Genomic DNA, 13,781 nt, shown 5'->3' with positions numbered 1-13,781 from the left:
GCCACCCTTTTGATTTCCGCATCTTCAGACAAAGCCTGCAACCATTTAAGCTCGGAAAGTGCACCCATAACAGTATCCCCAATAGAAACAACAGCACACACTATCTTTAGATCGTCCGCTGTAAAGTCGTTGACACCCTCCGTGAGGGGTAGCCTAGATAAACAATCGACAACATGATTTTTCACACCCGCTACATACTCTAGGCGATAATTAAATTTGTGCAATCTGTACTGCAACTGGGCTATGCATGGAGTGGCCCTACCGCCACCTATAGTAGTGAACAGATCCACCAAGGACTTATGATAAGTTCTAAGAACAAATTCATTGCCTCACAAGAAGTTCCGGAAGTACTGCACACCCCACCACAGAGCCAGGGCCTCTTTCTCCATCGTAGAATACGTGTTTTCGTCCCCCCCAAGAGTTCTGGAGGCAAATGCAATGGTCTCCTCACGCCCATCACATCTCTTCTGCATGAGAGCAGCTCCTAACCCAACATCACTGGCATTGGTAGTGACAATGCACTCATCATTGATATTAAACAATTTGAGGGGTTGCGCTGGCACAAGGAGCTTGAAATAATTGTCACTCTCATCAGTTCACACATACCTGGCATTTTTCTTGAGAAGCTCATTCAAACACGCTGTTTTATCAGAAAAGTTACATACAAATTTGGTGTAATACTCCACTAGCCCCAGAAGGGAGCAAAGTTGGTCCTTGTTTATGGGTTCAGGTGCGATTTGAATGGCATCCAAAATTTTCAATGTGGGTTTCACCCCCTTGGTGGAAATGTGATGACCCCGGTAATCCTCCCCCTCTTGAAAAAACGTGCACTTGTCCTTCCTTAGGGTCAACATGCTAGATCTAACTATCTCCAAAACCTGCTTGACCCTGCTGTAATGTTCACATTCAGTTTTGCCATGAATGAGGATGTCGTCTTGGAAAAACACGAATACGACAGTGTTCTTAAATAAGTTACCCATAAGGCACTGGAACACTGCCGAAGCTGATGCCAGACCAAACTGCATTCTGCCTCTGCCTCTTCACTCGTCACAGCCGGAGCGAACATGCAGCTCATCCCACAGAAGGCACGTTACAGCCAGGAACCAAGAAACTGCTCCGCCCAAGGCAGGCACGTCACGAACAGGAGTGCCGGGACTGCTCTGCCCACAGCAGGCACGTCACTGCAACGGGCACTCTGACGTCCAACGACAACTGGCAGCCACGGACACAAACTGCAACACCGGAACAGATCTCCAACATGCGTGGCAAACTGGGTTCACACCACATAGGTTCTCAGAGCGACGTGATAGGAACTCTGCAACCAACTGGAACTCCAACTGGAACTCCAGCCACAACCAGGAGGAGATGACCAGGTAAGCTCCAGGAATCTACAGTAGGGGAGACTGGGGACCGGACATCTCGTCGCCACTAAAAAGAAGTGCAACGCAAGTAAGTGGCTCACTCAGTTTATTCAGTCCGACCTCCGCAGCTCCCCGGCAGCAACTGCCGATCTCCCCAAATTTTATGTTCCATGCAGGGAACAGCCACGTGTGGGGAACGGCTGCTAGTGGAACACTGGATCCCAACACAGAGTCACCACTAGAGGTAGGGAGTGTTAGGAATCACAAGTTTGCCAGCACATTCAGATGTTCTAGGAAGTAAACAGGAGGCATGAAAGCGAGCCTGCTTCACTATACTCCTATAACATCATTACCATGATGTTCACCATTTCTAGCAAAGACCCGTGCAAAAATAAATATTTGCTATGATACGAAGACTTAGGAAAGAAATTAGATAGAGAAGAGGGTTCAATGAGAGATAAAGATAGAGGCACTATATTAAGAAAGGTCTCACCAGCCAAAACACATGGCCATAATTCTATAAGAACGGACACTAAGACAGCAAGTAGGAAACCAACCCAAACTATCAAGAAAATTACCCCCTCTATTAGATTCCTTTTTAAAATACTACAACAAAATAAAGGAGACATACAGCTAGTGGGGTAAAAGAAGACAGGATATTGATATCCGAACAACACCATGATGGCACCATTGATGGAGAGGAAGCATCAGATAAGTTTGCCCCACATCTAGGCAATTTGATTATGAGACATTCCTAGGGGTGGATAAACAAGATGGTGCTTCTAGTGTGTCAAATGAAATTATTCCTTTAAATTCCGCTGAATTAGTAGAAGATTTAAAAGACAAAGAAGGGAATGAACTTGAGAGGCTCACCATGAGTAATAAGTCCAATGTCTCCTTAGAAGGTATTCTTCTGGGTCTTAAATCGGAAATTATGAGAAGATTTGAGACATATGAACACAACAAGTAGGAAATTCAGGGATCATGGCACAGTCAAAAGGGTAAATTATTAGACGAACTCACAGAGCAGACACGGGTGTGAAAAAGTGAATATGGAAAAGCATAACCAAGGATTGCATCTAAACACTCAGGAGATTGGAAAATTAAAACAACAAAATAGGCAACTAATGGAATACTTCGAAAAGTTAGAGAATCGTTAAAGGCAAAATAATTTGCGCTTTCTAATTATTCCTGAACGAGCAGAGGTCAATGACTTCAAAGGATTTTTAATTAAACTCCGAAGTAATGGAGCTTTGTGAGCTAGACCCGACATCAATGTTGAATAAGAAATTCAGAAAATTCTTAGAATTTCCTTCAAACAGAACCAAATTGGAAATTTCCTATGAGCACACTAGTCAACTTTCTAACTTATACAGTGTTAGAGCATATTCTAGGATGTGCACTAAACGATAGAGCATTAACATATGAAAACTTATTTGACCAAATAAGATCAGACATAGGCAAGATAACAGCACAGCGCCAATGGGAATTAGGAAGGAAAATTGAAGAGTTACAAAAACCTGGAGCTAAAATGCAACTGAGATTTCTTGCCATGTTAGAAATAATGTGGAAAATGGGATATATAATCTGAAAGAGGCCACTGAAGTGGATGAAGTGACATTGGGACCCCAACCTGAGGTACCACAATCTCTCATGTACATCAAAATATAATAGACACACATATTCACAGGCACACATGGACACAAAAACTCGCTTTGCACAAACACACACACACACACACACACACACACACAGAGGTTTCACACTCTGGGGAAAAGTAGGAGTCCTAGTCATGCCACACTCCAGAGATGTACATGCGTGGGCCAATGAACAGTTCCTCATCTGCAGGAGGAGGAAGAATGGCCGCACAAGTATTGATATGATGCCAAAAATCTTTAGATATTATACTGATCCATCCTGATCAGGTTGGATTCATCCCAAGGTGGAACACAGCCACCAATATCAGGCGACTCCTGACCATTTTAGATGCAGATGACTGCGATAGAGCCACACCGGCTGTGTTCGCAGTGGACATAGAGAAGGCTTTTGAGGTGTTGGGCATGGTGGGACTAAGTGGTAGTTTTTTAGCATGGACGAAACTATTACATGCAAAACCAATGTCCATAGTGCGTACGGGGAGGGCTATTTCCCTGGGTCAGAAAGTGGAGTGGGACATGCAACAGGGATGCCCCCATACCTCCTGCTCTTTGCCCTGGCCATGGAGCCTTTGGCGTGCTGCACGAGAGCGGGACACGATTACCAGGGACTGACGTTAAGGAATTCTCCACATCCCATCGCCTTGGATACAGATGATCTCCTGGTATTCCTCCCCAACATGAGAGAGGACTTGAGAGAGGTGCAGAATATGCTGGAATGTTTTGACTGGCTTGCAAGTCCAAGGGTGAACTGGCAGAAATCCTGACTCTTCCCCATGACACCCAATAGGCCTCCCCAGAAGTGCTGGACTGCATCCAATGGGAATCCAGCTGCATGGCATAGGGGTTAAAATATATCATGGATCCGCTGACATCATGGAGGGCAATGTGGGTAGAGCGATACGCTCTCTTCGCTCATCCATGGAGCTTTGGAAGTCCCTACCATTATCTGTAGCAGCCAGAGCAGCTCTCCTGAAGATGGTGGTGTTGCCACATTTGCTGTATTACTTTGGTACATATCCAGAGTGGATCACCCGCACGCTGTTCCGAGATTTAGACTCCCAGATCGTATTGTTTATTTGGGGATTGGCCCACAGACGAGTGGCTCTGATCACGTGACAGTGCACCACAGTGACTGGAGGGCTGGCAATCCCAGACTTTGAAGCGTACTACATCGCAGCGCAGCTCAACTGGCTGATCTAGTGGATGGTGACCCAGAGAGGGCCCTGAACACATTCACACTAATGTCCTGGGTGCTCGCAAAAATATTGCTATGCATATGCCGGCGACCCACTGGGGACACCAAAGAGAACAGAGTAATAACCCGGTGTTGGATTTGATATCTGCAATGAACCCATAGCAGAATCCCTTATTCTCCTGACTTACCCCTTGTCCTGCTTCAACACTTGCCACACGGTGGAAACTGGACAGGCCTGGATGCCTGGGTGGAAGTGGAGGCGATGCTGGTGGGTGATCTTTTTTAGGATTCTGAGTTACTCCCCCTTGATGAATTTTGCACAGAATTTGACCTACCCCAAGGCCACTTTCTCCTACACAGGGCACTCACATCACCATTTAGGGAGCACTGGGGTACTGGATTCACAGAACCACGGGCACTGAGCTGTTGTCGATATGTTGCTTTGTCAGCAGGCAGGATCAAAATGGTCTCATGCCTTTATAGGGTGATCCGTCACGATCTCCAGCAGCCAATGGAACGATTGTGGCTGCAATGGGAGGGGGTCTTGGGAACCCCAATCCCTGAGGCTGACTGGGAAACCATAGTAGAGAGGACTCCAAAAGTTTCGCCTAATGCTCATTGCAAATGAATCAACTACTACAGCCTACATAGGGTACACCTGACACCGGTGCTAATTAGAAGATTTTTCCAATTGGAGGAAGCAGCTAAAACCAAAGTGAAAGGGAAATTTCAGGATCTTGCATATGTCCTGGCCAAATGGAAAATCACTAGTAACTGGAAGTCAACGGGGGCGAGAGTCGTGAGGTGGAGAAGAGAGCTAGAAAAATGGACGAACTGTGAAGGGAGAGTACTACTGAAGGAAACCAATGGGGCATAGGCACACTAGACATGGCTAGGGCTGGGGAAGACAAGTCGACAACTTAATAGCATTAGACCATGAGGCAGCAATGGCAGTCCCCTCACGTCCCCCATCGCCTGAGCATGGAGAAGATGGAATTTGCCGTGTCGCACAGTTAGCGCCCTCTACCTGATCCTACCCCCTTGAGCCCCATGTTTGTAGCCTATGCAAGACAACAAGCAGTGACACCTAAAGATCATTCACATACTACTCAAGCTGACATGCAGAAGCTGAACCGACTCACAGGGGGTGGAAGGAGAGGGAGTTTGAATGTTAATAATGTTGAATACAATGGGGATAACAATGATATATCAATGCTTTTTATTGATGATATGTAGTGAAAATGTCATGCTATTATGTAACTCGGCCTAAACCCCAAATAAAATCTGGCATAAAAAAAACCCCATAAAAAACAATCTTTAGATATTTTAATGCCGGGAATAGGGGCAAGAGTGACTCAGGTTGATAGGCGGTCCACTTTGAAAGTAAACGAATACCCCTTACCAGAACATCCTGGCACCAGAAAATAGAAACACTCACAAATAATATACACACACACACAGGACCTATACGGTACCCACAAAGTGAGTTATACATGCCCACACACACACACACAGACGTATTCACACATATGCATACACTCATTCATTTACACATATGGCAACTCACACACAAACTGACTTTTTAATGTACTTTTTTCCACATTGCTGGGGAAACAGGATGTTGTCCTATTACACCTTACCAGTCTTCAGAAAGGAAATAATAAGGTGGCTGTATTTTTCCATATATTCTGTGGGTGTAATTGCTCTCTGATGGAAGTACAACATGCTAAGGTTGAGTGGGAGTAGCATAATACGGTGGATGAGTGGAAATAAGTTGTAAGCGTTTTGGAAAGTGTCTAAAAGGTTTTCATCCAATTTGCCAAATAAAGAAAACAGCCAATGCACTGCTTATTTCTCTTTCACTTAAAAAGTTCTAAACGTCCTTACATCTTTTCTATAAAATCTGGTAATAAAAGTAGAATCATGGGTTTGGATGGAAGGCATAGCTGTGCAAAGCTGCAAATGTAGTTCTCACTAATCTTTAGGAAGTCTTAAAGCTTTATAATGCTAATGAGAGTTCCATGGTTTTAAAAGAAATATTTCTGGAAATATCATACAAAAGTAGGTTTTGTGGCAAAAAAGTTGATTTTGCAGGAACATTCTTCTGTAAAGCATATTTTGATTAGATTTCCACATTAGGTGGAATTATGCCTAATTTGTAAACTTTGCAAAGTATAGAAAATGTGAATTTTGTCAACTTTTCAAGCATTTGTAGGCAATTTTAAATTTCACCCACCTCAAGTTAAAACGGAAGTGTATACTAAAACCAAACTTATTGTTTGCGTTTGACTGAGCTCTATGTTGATTCCATTTATAACTTTGTGTGTTAATTTTCTAAGAACATAAAGATTCACTAAAATGTCAATTATACACAACTCTACATGCAAGTCTCTTCTTCTTCAGACATCCAAAACTTCAAACACTGCTTGAACATTATCTAGACCTGGATGTCCAGCGACTACCTGAAGCTCAACCCAACCAAGACAGAATTCCTGTTATTTGCCAAGAACAATAAACAATATACAGTACAAACCCGGCTCAATGACATAAAACTTGACAGCTTCGAATCCCAACTTTCACGGAATGCCAAGTCGCTTGGACTCACAATGGACATCAGCCTCACTCTCAAGGAACACACTGCCAAAATAACAAAAGTGGCCTGGTACCACCTCTCTCTTCTAAAGAAAGTCAATCAACTTCTTTCAGATAGCAACTTCAGAACTGCTGTACAAACCTTCATTCTCTCACATCTGGATGGTGGCAATGCCCTGCTCCATGGCCTCCCTGTCTCGGCTCTAGCACCCCGTAGGGGCATCCTACACACTGCAGTACATCTCATCGAGGGCCTGAAAAATATAATTACATAACCCCCATCCTAATGGAATGCCATGAACAGCCCTTGACAGTCCACACTACCTTCAAAATCAGTTGCATAATTTACCAAGCTATCATGACCAGCACCCCTACTTATTTTGCAGACAAGCTCACCATCCCTGTTGGAGCTTGGTAGACCTCCTGCCAGGACATCATTGGACTGCAGAACAAGAAGTGTAAAAAGAAAAGACAGCAGCCTTTTTCCATCTATGCACCCACGATCCGGAACAACATGCTCATATCCAATATAGGAAAGAGTTGGAGACTCACTCATTAAAGAACACTGCATCACAATTGTAAGAAATTTAGTTATTGGTTGAAGAGGGTGAAAGCCCCACTCAGGCAACAACCACAATCCTTGTCCAGGCGACCCAACAAATTCATTATAATAACCTGTGGTAACCCTCTGGTAACTTGGCATGAAGCAGTCAGGCTTAACTTAGAGGCAATGTACAAAGTATTTACACAGCACACAAGCAGTAATAAAGTGAAAACATAACACAAAAAAACTCCCAAACCAGTTTAGAGACTAGAGTAGATTTTAATAACTAGGTACCAGGTAAATCCTCCTGAAAAGTTACCTTGTAAGTCCAACACAAAGAGTTCTGTTCACATAGGATGAGGCCATGGGGAGGAGGATGAGCATTGCAGGTTGGTCTGCACTGAAGCACAAACAGCAGGTCGGGCATTGTAGATCATTGTCCATGTAGCATGAAGAGCTGGTCAGGCATCATGGTCGGTCGTTGGTGTAGCTTCAAGATGGCAGTCAACGCAGGCTGTTGTTAGTGTAGCGCGAAGTGCAGGTCTCAAGTTGCAGGTCACCATGGAATGTCATTTGTCAGCATGAAGAGCAGGTCCCACTGCTACTTCAAGTGGGCAGTTGTTGGGATCAGCAGAGTCTTGGCATGAACGAGCCTGTGTGCAGTGTTGAGGAGCCCAAACTTCAGGATTTCACCTTTTCTTCAAGAGGAGTATACTCTGATGCCAGACAATGGTCCAGTACCTGGGAAGGCACCACTTGGGGATCAGGGACTCACTCCAGTAGTCACAAGCAGGGTGAAGGCAGGTTCAGTGGAAGGTCTAGGCAGGCCCAGATGCAGCGGGTCAGCTGGGCAGTTGCAGGGAGGCATCTGAAGCTTGCTGTATCCCTGTAGCTAACACAGATGATCAGCCAACTGACCCTTGGAATCACTCTGGTTAGCTTGGCATGAAGGCAATAAGTTTCAGTCTTCCTTCTTAGACAAAAAGGCAACCTTCAAGCAGCTGGGCAGTCCTTCTTCTCTAACTTCCACAGGTCCAGGAGTGTTCTGATGAGTGGCTCTGGAGGTCCAATATTTATACCTGCTGCCAGCCTTTGTGTGGGGGACTCCCTGTCCTATCCTGACATCTGGTGCTGGAAAGTTCTTCCTCTTCTCCAGTCAAGGCCCCAAACTGTTTGGGGCTGGCAAATGGCAGGGCAGGGCAGGCCTGGTGCCTTGTTCTTTTGTGTGTGCAGGAGGCAGAACCTTTTGAATAAGAAGTGGGACTGGGTAGAGCTCCTACCCAGTCTTCCTGCCAAGATAGCCCATTCTGACCACAACTAACCCCTCTTTGTGTTACTGTCTTGAAGCAATACACAACTCCAGTAGCAGAACCATTCATAGTCATATGATTCAGGTCACTGACAAAAGGCACAAATGGCTGGGATATGAAAATGCCAACTTTCTACATGTGGCATTTTCAGAATTGTGACTTAAAATCCGATTTTACTATTAAAGAGGATTTTAAATTACAATTAATTTGAGTGTAACTAGCACATTCTGATCTGCTCCCAATAAAAAATTATCACTTAATAAATGTAATAAGGTAACCCAGTGTCAGTCAATAGGAGAGATAAGCCTTTCAACTGTGAAAATCGACTTTAGGCCGTGTAAAACGTATGTACACATTTCCCTTTTTAAATACAATACGCCCTGTCCTATGACCCTTTAGGGCCTTCCATAGAGGTGACATATGCATTAAAAATGAAGGTTTAGGGCCGGCAATAGGTTTAATTTGCCAGGTCAAAAATGATAGTTTAAAACTACGCTACAGGCTGCAGTGGCAGGCCTGAGACATGTTTTCAAGTACTACCTTAGTGGATGACACAATGAGTGCTGCAGTCCTACTAGTATTTACCACATACCCAAGTACGGTAGCATCAATGGGAATATGAGAGAAACACAAATCTCTCTATCTAGTTGTCTACCAATTATAGGAACAGAGTGGAAACCAAAGACTTTTGGAATTATGCTGTGTTTGCAAAGAAAATCACCCTATATGGAAGAGGAAACCTCACACACATAATAGTGGCATGCTTCAACATCGGAATCCTGTCCCCACCCCGGTAGGTAAATACCACCAGGGCTGACTCAACCTCCTCGAAGACTTAAATGGAATGAGGGAGTTCTTAAATAAGACTAATTGGACAAAGATGGGATCCAGATATTTAAACACACCTCGGTGCTGCCAGGTTATTACCTTTATTCAAAGGGATACTCGGGTATAACTAAAAACAATCTTGAATGGGTATAATGAGATAATGGATCCAACCCGTTCCTCATCTGGAAACATGGCTATGCCCAATGATATTAGCCAAAGCAGTCTGGGGCATTCTTCGGGGCTAATGGATCCCTTCCGAAGTATTTGTGACTTCTAATGGTCGCTAAAATGAAAAATAGAAATAAGGTGTGTGCTACCTTTAAACCCAGGGGAATCCTGCCTGGTTCAGGTTCTAATCTTCATTAGATTTTCTATACTTTAGGGTATACCGGCTTCCTGGTCTCAAGGTGGTGGTGGTGGTTACCTAGATGTACGCTGCTCCGTACCATTGGTACGGCTACTAGTAACATTAATTTAAAGGCCCTGGGTACATGTAATGCCATTTATTAGGGACTGATGAGTAAATTAAATCTGTCAATTAGGTGTAGTCAAATTTTACCATGTTTGAGGGAGAGAACACAAGCACCTTAGCACTAATTAGCAGTGGTAAAATCCAGATTCCTAAAACCAACAATCACAAATTAGCAACAAGCATTTACAATGCAATAGGTCTCGCATTTACGCGAGTTTGAGCTATTCACATTGCAAATAACAATGCCTTTTATTTGTGTTTTCGTTTTTCAAACATAAATAAAAGGCATTGTCATTTACAATGCCAATAGCTTAAACTCGCGTAAATGCGAGACCTATTGCATTGCAAATGCTTGTTAACCCCTGTTGACCCCCGCAAAGCTCATCAGCATGTGCCCATCATACAAAGGAATATCTGACAATCGCATGTTAAACATTTTGCAGCAATTCTATAGTTTCACCGTGGTTGTAAATTAAATTGTAAAATAAAGTTTATATTCTGATTGACGCAACCTTAAAACTGGGGCCCTGCAAACGGTGTACAAGGTCTTATCTGAATCTGATTGTCTTTTAAACGTTAGGTATCGTATGGTACTATATATTAAATAAATCAATTTGTCACAGTGGCTGCTGTCATGAGCAGGCATTCCAACCCTGACTGATCATTTCCATTGTGGCATACATAATGTGCGGAGGTGTTGGTTCGGGGTCTGGCACAATGGTGGTTAGAGGATTTGCAGGTTACTGGCATGCCGGGATCCAGGGCGGACGAGGTGACAGGAGGTCTATGTGGGGAAGAGGGTCGGTTTATGGGCAGGTCATAATAAAATGGTGTGAAAAGAACGCAAGGTTTAGGGCCGTAAACAATAGCGGTGGCCAGTGGTAGAAGCCGCGCGAGTGTGACAGCACGCGGGGAGCGCTGGGAGGGCCGCATCTCTGGATCAGGGGGCAGGATAGAGGATACTGATTAGGGCAAAAGCGCGCCAAGGGGAGCGGTGGGCAGTAATTTAGGCAGCTAAGGAAGAGGTAGCGAGGGGTCTGGTTACAGGGTGAGTGGGGGGGGGGGGGGGCGAGGCCGTCCAAATGAAGGAATTTATCACAGATAAGGAGAACAGGGTGGGTGATGACTATAATCCAGCAGGTGGTCCCTCACATGGGGTCTGTGCGGTATGGGGTTGGCGCCATTCCCACAATACACAGACTGATTGAATGTTATAAACATAAGGAGAATACAGTTTAGGAAACGGACATAGCGGCCAAGGTTTTGGTTTGCTAAGTGTGACATTTTCCGGTGGGGTTGTGAGTGACGTGTTAACCGCTGTGAGTGCCGCTGTCCGGCGGGCAGGGGTCGGGCAGTGAAGTGGGTTTGTGAAGCGCTCTGACACCTTCGGGTAAAGTCCGCGCTATATAAAAAAAAAAGCATAAATAAATAAACACAAAGAAGGCATAGGTTGCACAGATTGCACCCATTTGGCCGGCGGGAGGCTCTGACTGCTGCAGGTCGCCAGAGATGGAGAGGCACTGGCCCTGTGGTTTGTGGACGGATTGTGGTTTTGGGACTGTGCAGTGCACCATTGGACAGTTGGGTGCTTTCTACAGAAGTGTTTAGCCCCCTCCTCAGCGATGATTTGGTGGTACCTTGTCTCTGGTGAAGACACAGCGCGACGGGAGTAAGGTTGGAGGGAGAAAAAGCCCGCCAGGGGGAGCGGCGGCGTGGGGGGTAGGGGGGCACTAACTTAGGCAGCTAGTGAAAGGAGGGAAGGGGCCGTCCGAGGAAAGGAATTTCTCAGATAAGGAGAACAGGGAGGGCCGGCTATGGCCTATGGGGGCGGGCTGGCAAATTTGGTCGGCAGGGGTGGGCGGGGGCTGCTCCACCAGGCACAGCGAATAGCGCCAAATACAAGTGTTTTGGTGGGGTGGGACTGCAGGAGGAGTTGGAACAGTTGGGCAGATGTGACATTGTAGTTAAGAAGTTCAATTGTGGAATGGTTAATTACCGAAGTATGCCTGTCGACTGTGTGAATGATCCAGTCCTCACGTCGGCAGCCAGAGCTTAAAGAGAGGACAAAGTCATACACAAACATACATGCTACGTTTTTTGAAAATATCGGAGCCTTCACAGTCATCGCCATGAAACTTTACCAAATGTTTCCAGCCTCTTCCGGTTCTGCCGGCCTCCAGGGGTCCTCTTTAGAAGTATTTGCTTCAGTCCTGTACCTTTGTGACCGGATGGAAGGAAAAGGCGCCAGTGCTGCACTTGGAACAGCGAGTCTACAGCGTGTCTTGCTCAAGCTGCCTGCACGCGCCAGTAGGCTCTCTGATTGGTTGACAAGGTCTACCAATCGGAAAGCTTATTTGGTAGTTGCCAACCAATCAGGGAGCCGACTGACAGAGAGCAGACAGCGTGAGCAAGACACTCCGTAGAGATCAAAGACTCGGACTGTGTTTGCGGAGCGTGGCGCTTGGGGGCGGGGGAGCGGACCCTTTGAAGTGCTCCCAAAAGGCGGATTGCATGGCGGCACGATGCGCGTGATTGTGCGCGTGCTAGCAAGGCAATCCGCTTTTTGGGAGCACTTTTCAAACCCGCTCCCTATAGTCTCGCTTTGCAATCGCTTACGCGATAGCAAGGCGAGACCTAAAAAAGGGCGGGTGAAGGCAAGCACTTTGGGGAAATAGCACGCTAAGAATGCCAAGTCTAACAACAATGCATTACCTACCCACAGCCCTGCTACCTCTCCTCTTACTTGTTGACTTTATGCTTGCCTTTGACAATATACATCCCTCCTCTGCCTTTTCACTAGGTTTGCACTATACACATACATCTACATTTACGATTGAAAGACTATTTTCTCTGCGTACCCAAGATAGAGACATTGATTTTAGATAACGTGACTAGAATCAGATAGTGAACATCAGTTTGAGGAATGCAGGAGGCAAGATGGGTTAAAGAGTAACAGGATACAGTGATTCACTTTAGTCAAAGCTTTGCCTTCTTTTAAACAAGCATTGGCATAGCCAATAGGTCTCGCCTTTGGGACCTTATAAGTGTTTAGCCATGCAATAGTTGCATAACTAAATACTTATAAGGTCCCAAAAGCAAGAACTTTTCGAAAGTGAAAGAAATCGCGGTCAAGCGTGTCACGCGCGCCCGTACACATGCACTGTAGCTCTAGGCTGGCCTGGTAGCACTTTTTGGAGCTCTCTCAATAAGTCTCGCCAGAGCAGCGCATGCGCTGGGTCAGACGAGACCTAAAAAGTGCATTTTTTTGTAATCCTTTGAATGGAAAACATAATAAATAGAGTCTGGTGGGACAGTGACAGGGTTTCGGCTGCGGCTTTTGAAGAGCACAGTCTGGAAAAGGACCATGGTACTTAATATAGAGCAATGATGCTAATGCTATTTCCTACAGGTGACCCTTAAATCAACACAAAGTACCGTGGTTGCATGCCTCTGGATCAGCGATTACCTGCCCAGCTCGAACGGTAATTGGCCGATTGATATCTTCGCCTGGCCCCGAAAGGCTCCTGAAACACGGCAGTAGCTCACTCCGGCGCCGGCTCTAAAGGCACGGACCGCCATGGAAGCATCATTTCCAAGGCACTCGTCAGTGGCTCCCCAGGGGCACCGGCGAGGCCTCACTTTTGCCTGTGATAATGTGCTAATGCTTTCGAGGCCGGCAGACATTTCCCCCTCCACGTCATTTGTCAAAGTCACAACATGGGGTTTGGAACCGAAAACTTGGCATGGCCTCTGTTTTTCTCCCTCCCTTTACTTTTCTACACCCCACTGCTTAATCTCTTAAACATCTGACGGCAGAGAGA

At 45.5% G+C, this 13,781-nt stretch overlaps 1 long non-coding RNA gene across 1 annotated transcript in view; it reads right to left on the bottom strand.

Annotated features, from left to right (window-relative positions):
• Positions 1-13,546, bottom strand: part of LOC146810338 (uncharacterized) — a 32,640-nt gene extending 19,094 nt beyond the window's left edge. Inside the window, exon 1 of the long non-coding RNA XR_014965671.1 lies at positions 13,427-13,546. This is a non-coding gene — a long non-coding RNA (uncharacterized LOC146810338). The remainder of the gene's footprint in view (positions 1-13,426) is intronic.
• Between the last annotated feature and the right edge of the window lie 235 nt (positions 13,547-13,781).

Source organism: Triturus cristatus, chromosome 7 (genome assembly GCF_964204655.1).
Source record: "Triturus cristatus chromosome 7, aTriCri1.1, whole genome shotgun sequence".
NCBI lineage: Eukaryota > Metazoa > Chordata > Amphibia > Caudata > Salamandridae > Triturus > Triturus cristatus.
This window is presented reverse-complemented; position numbering and strand designations above follow the sequence as displayed.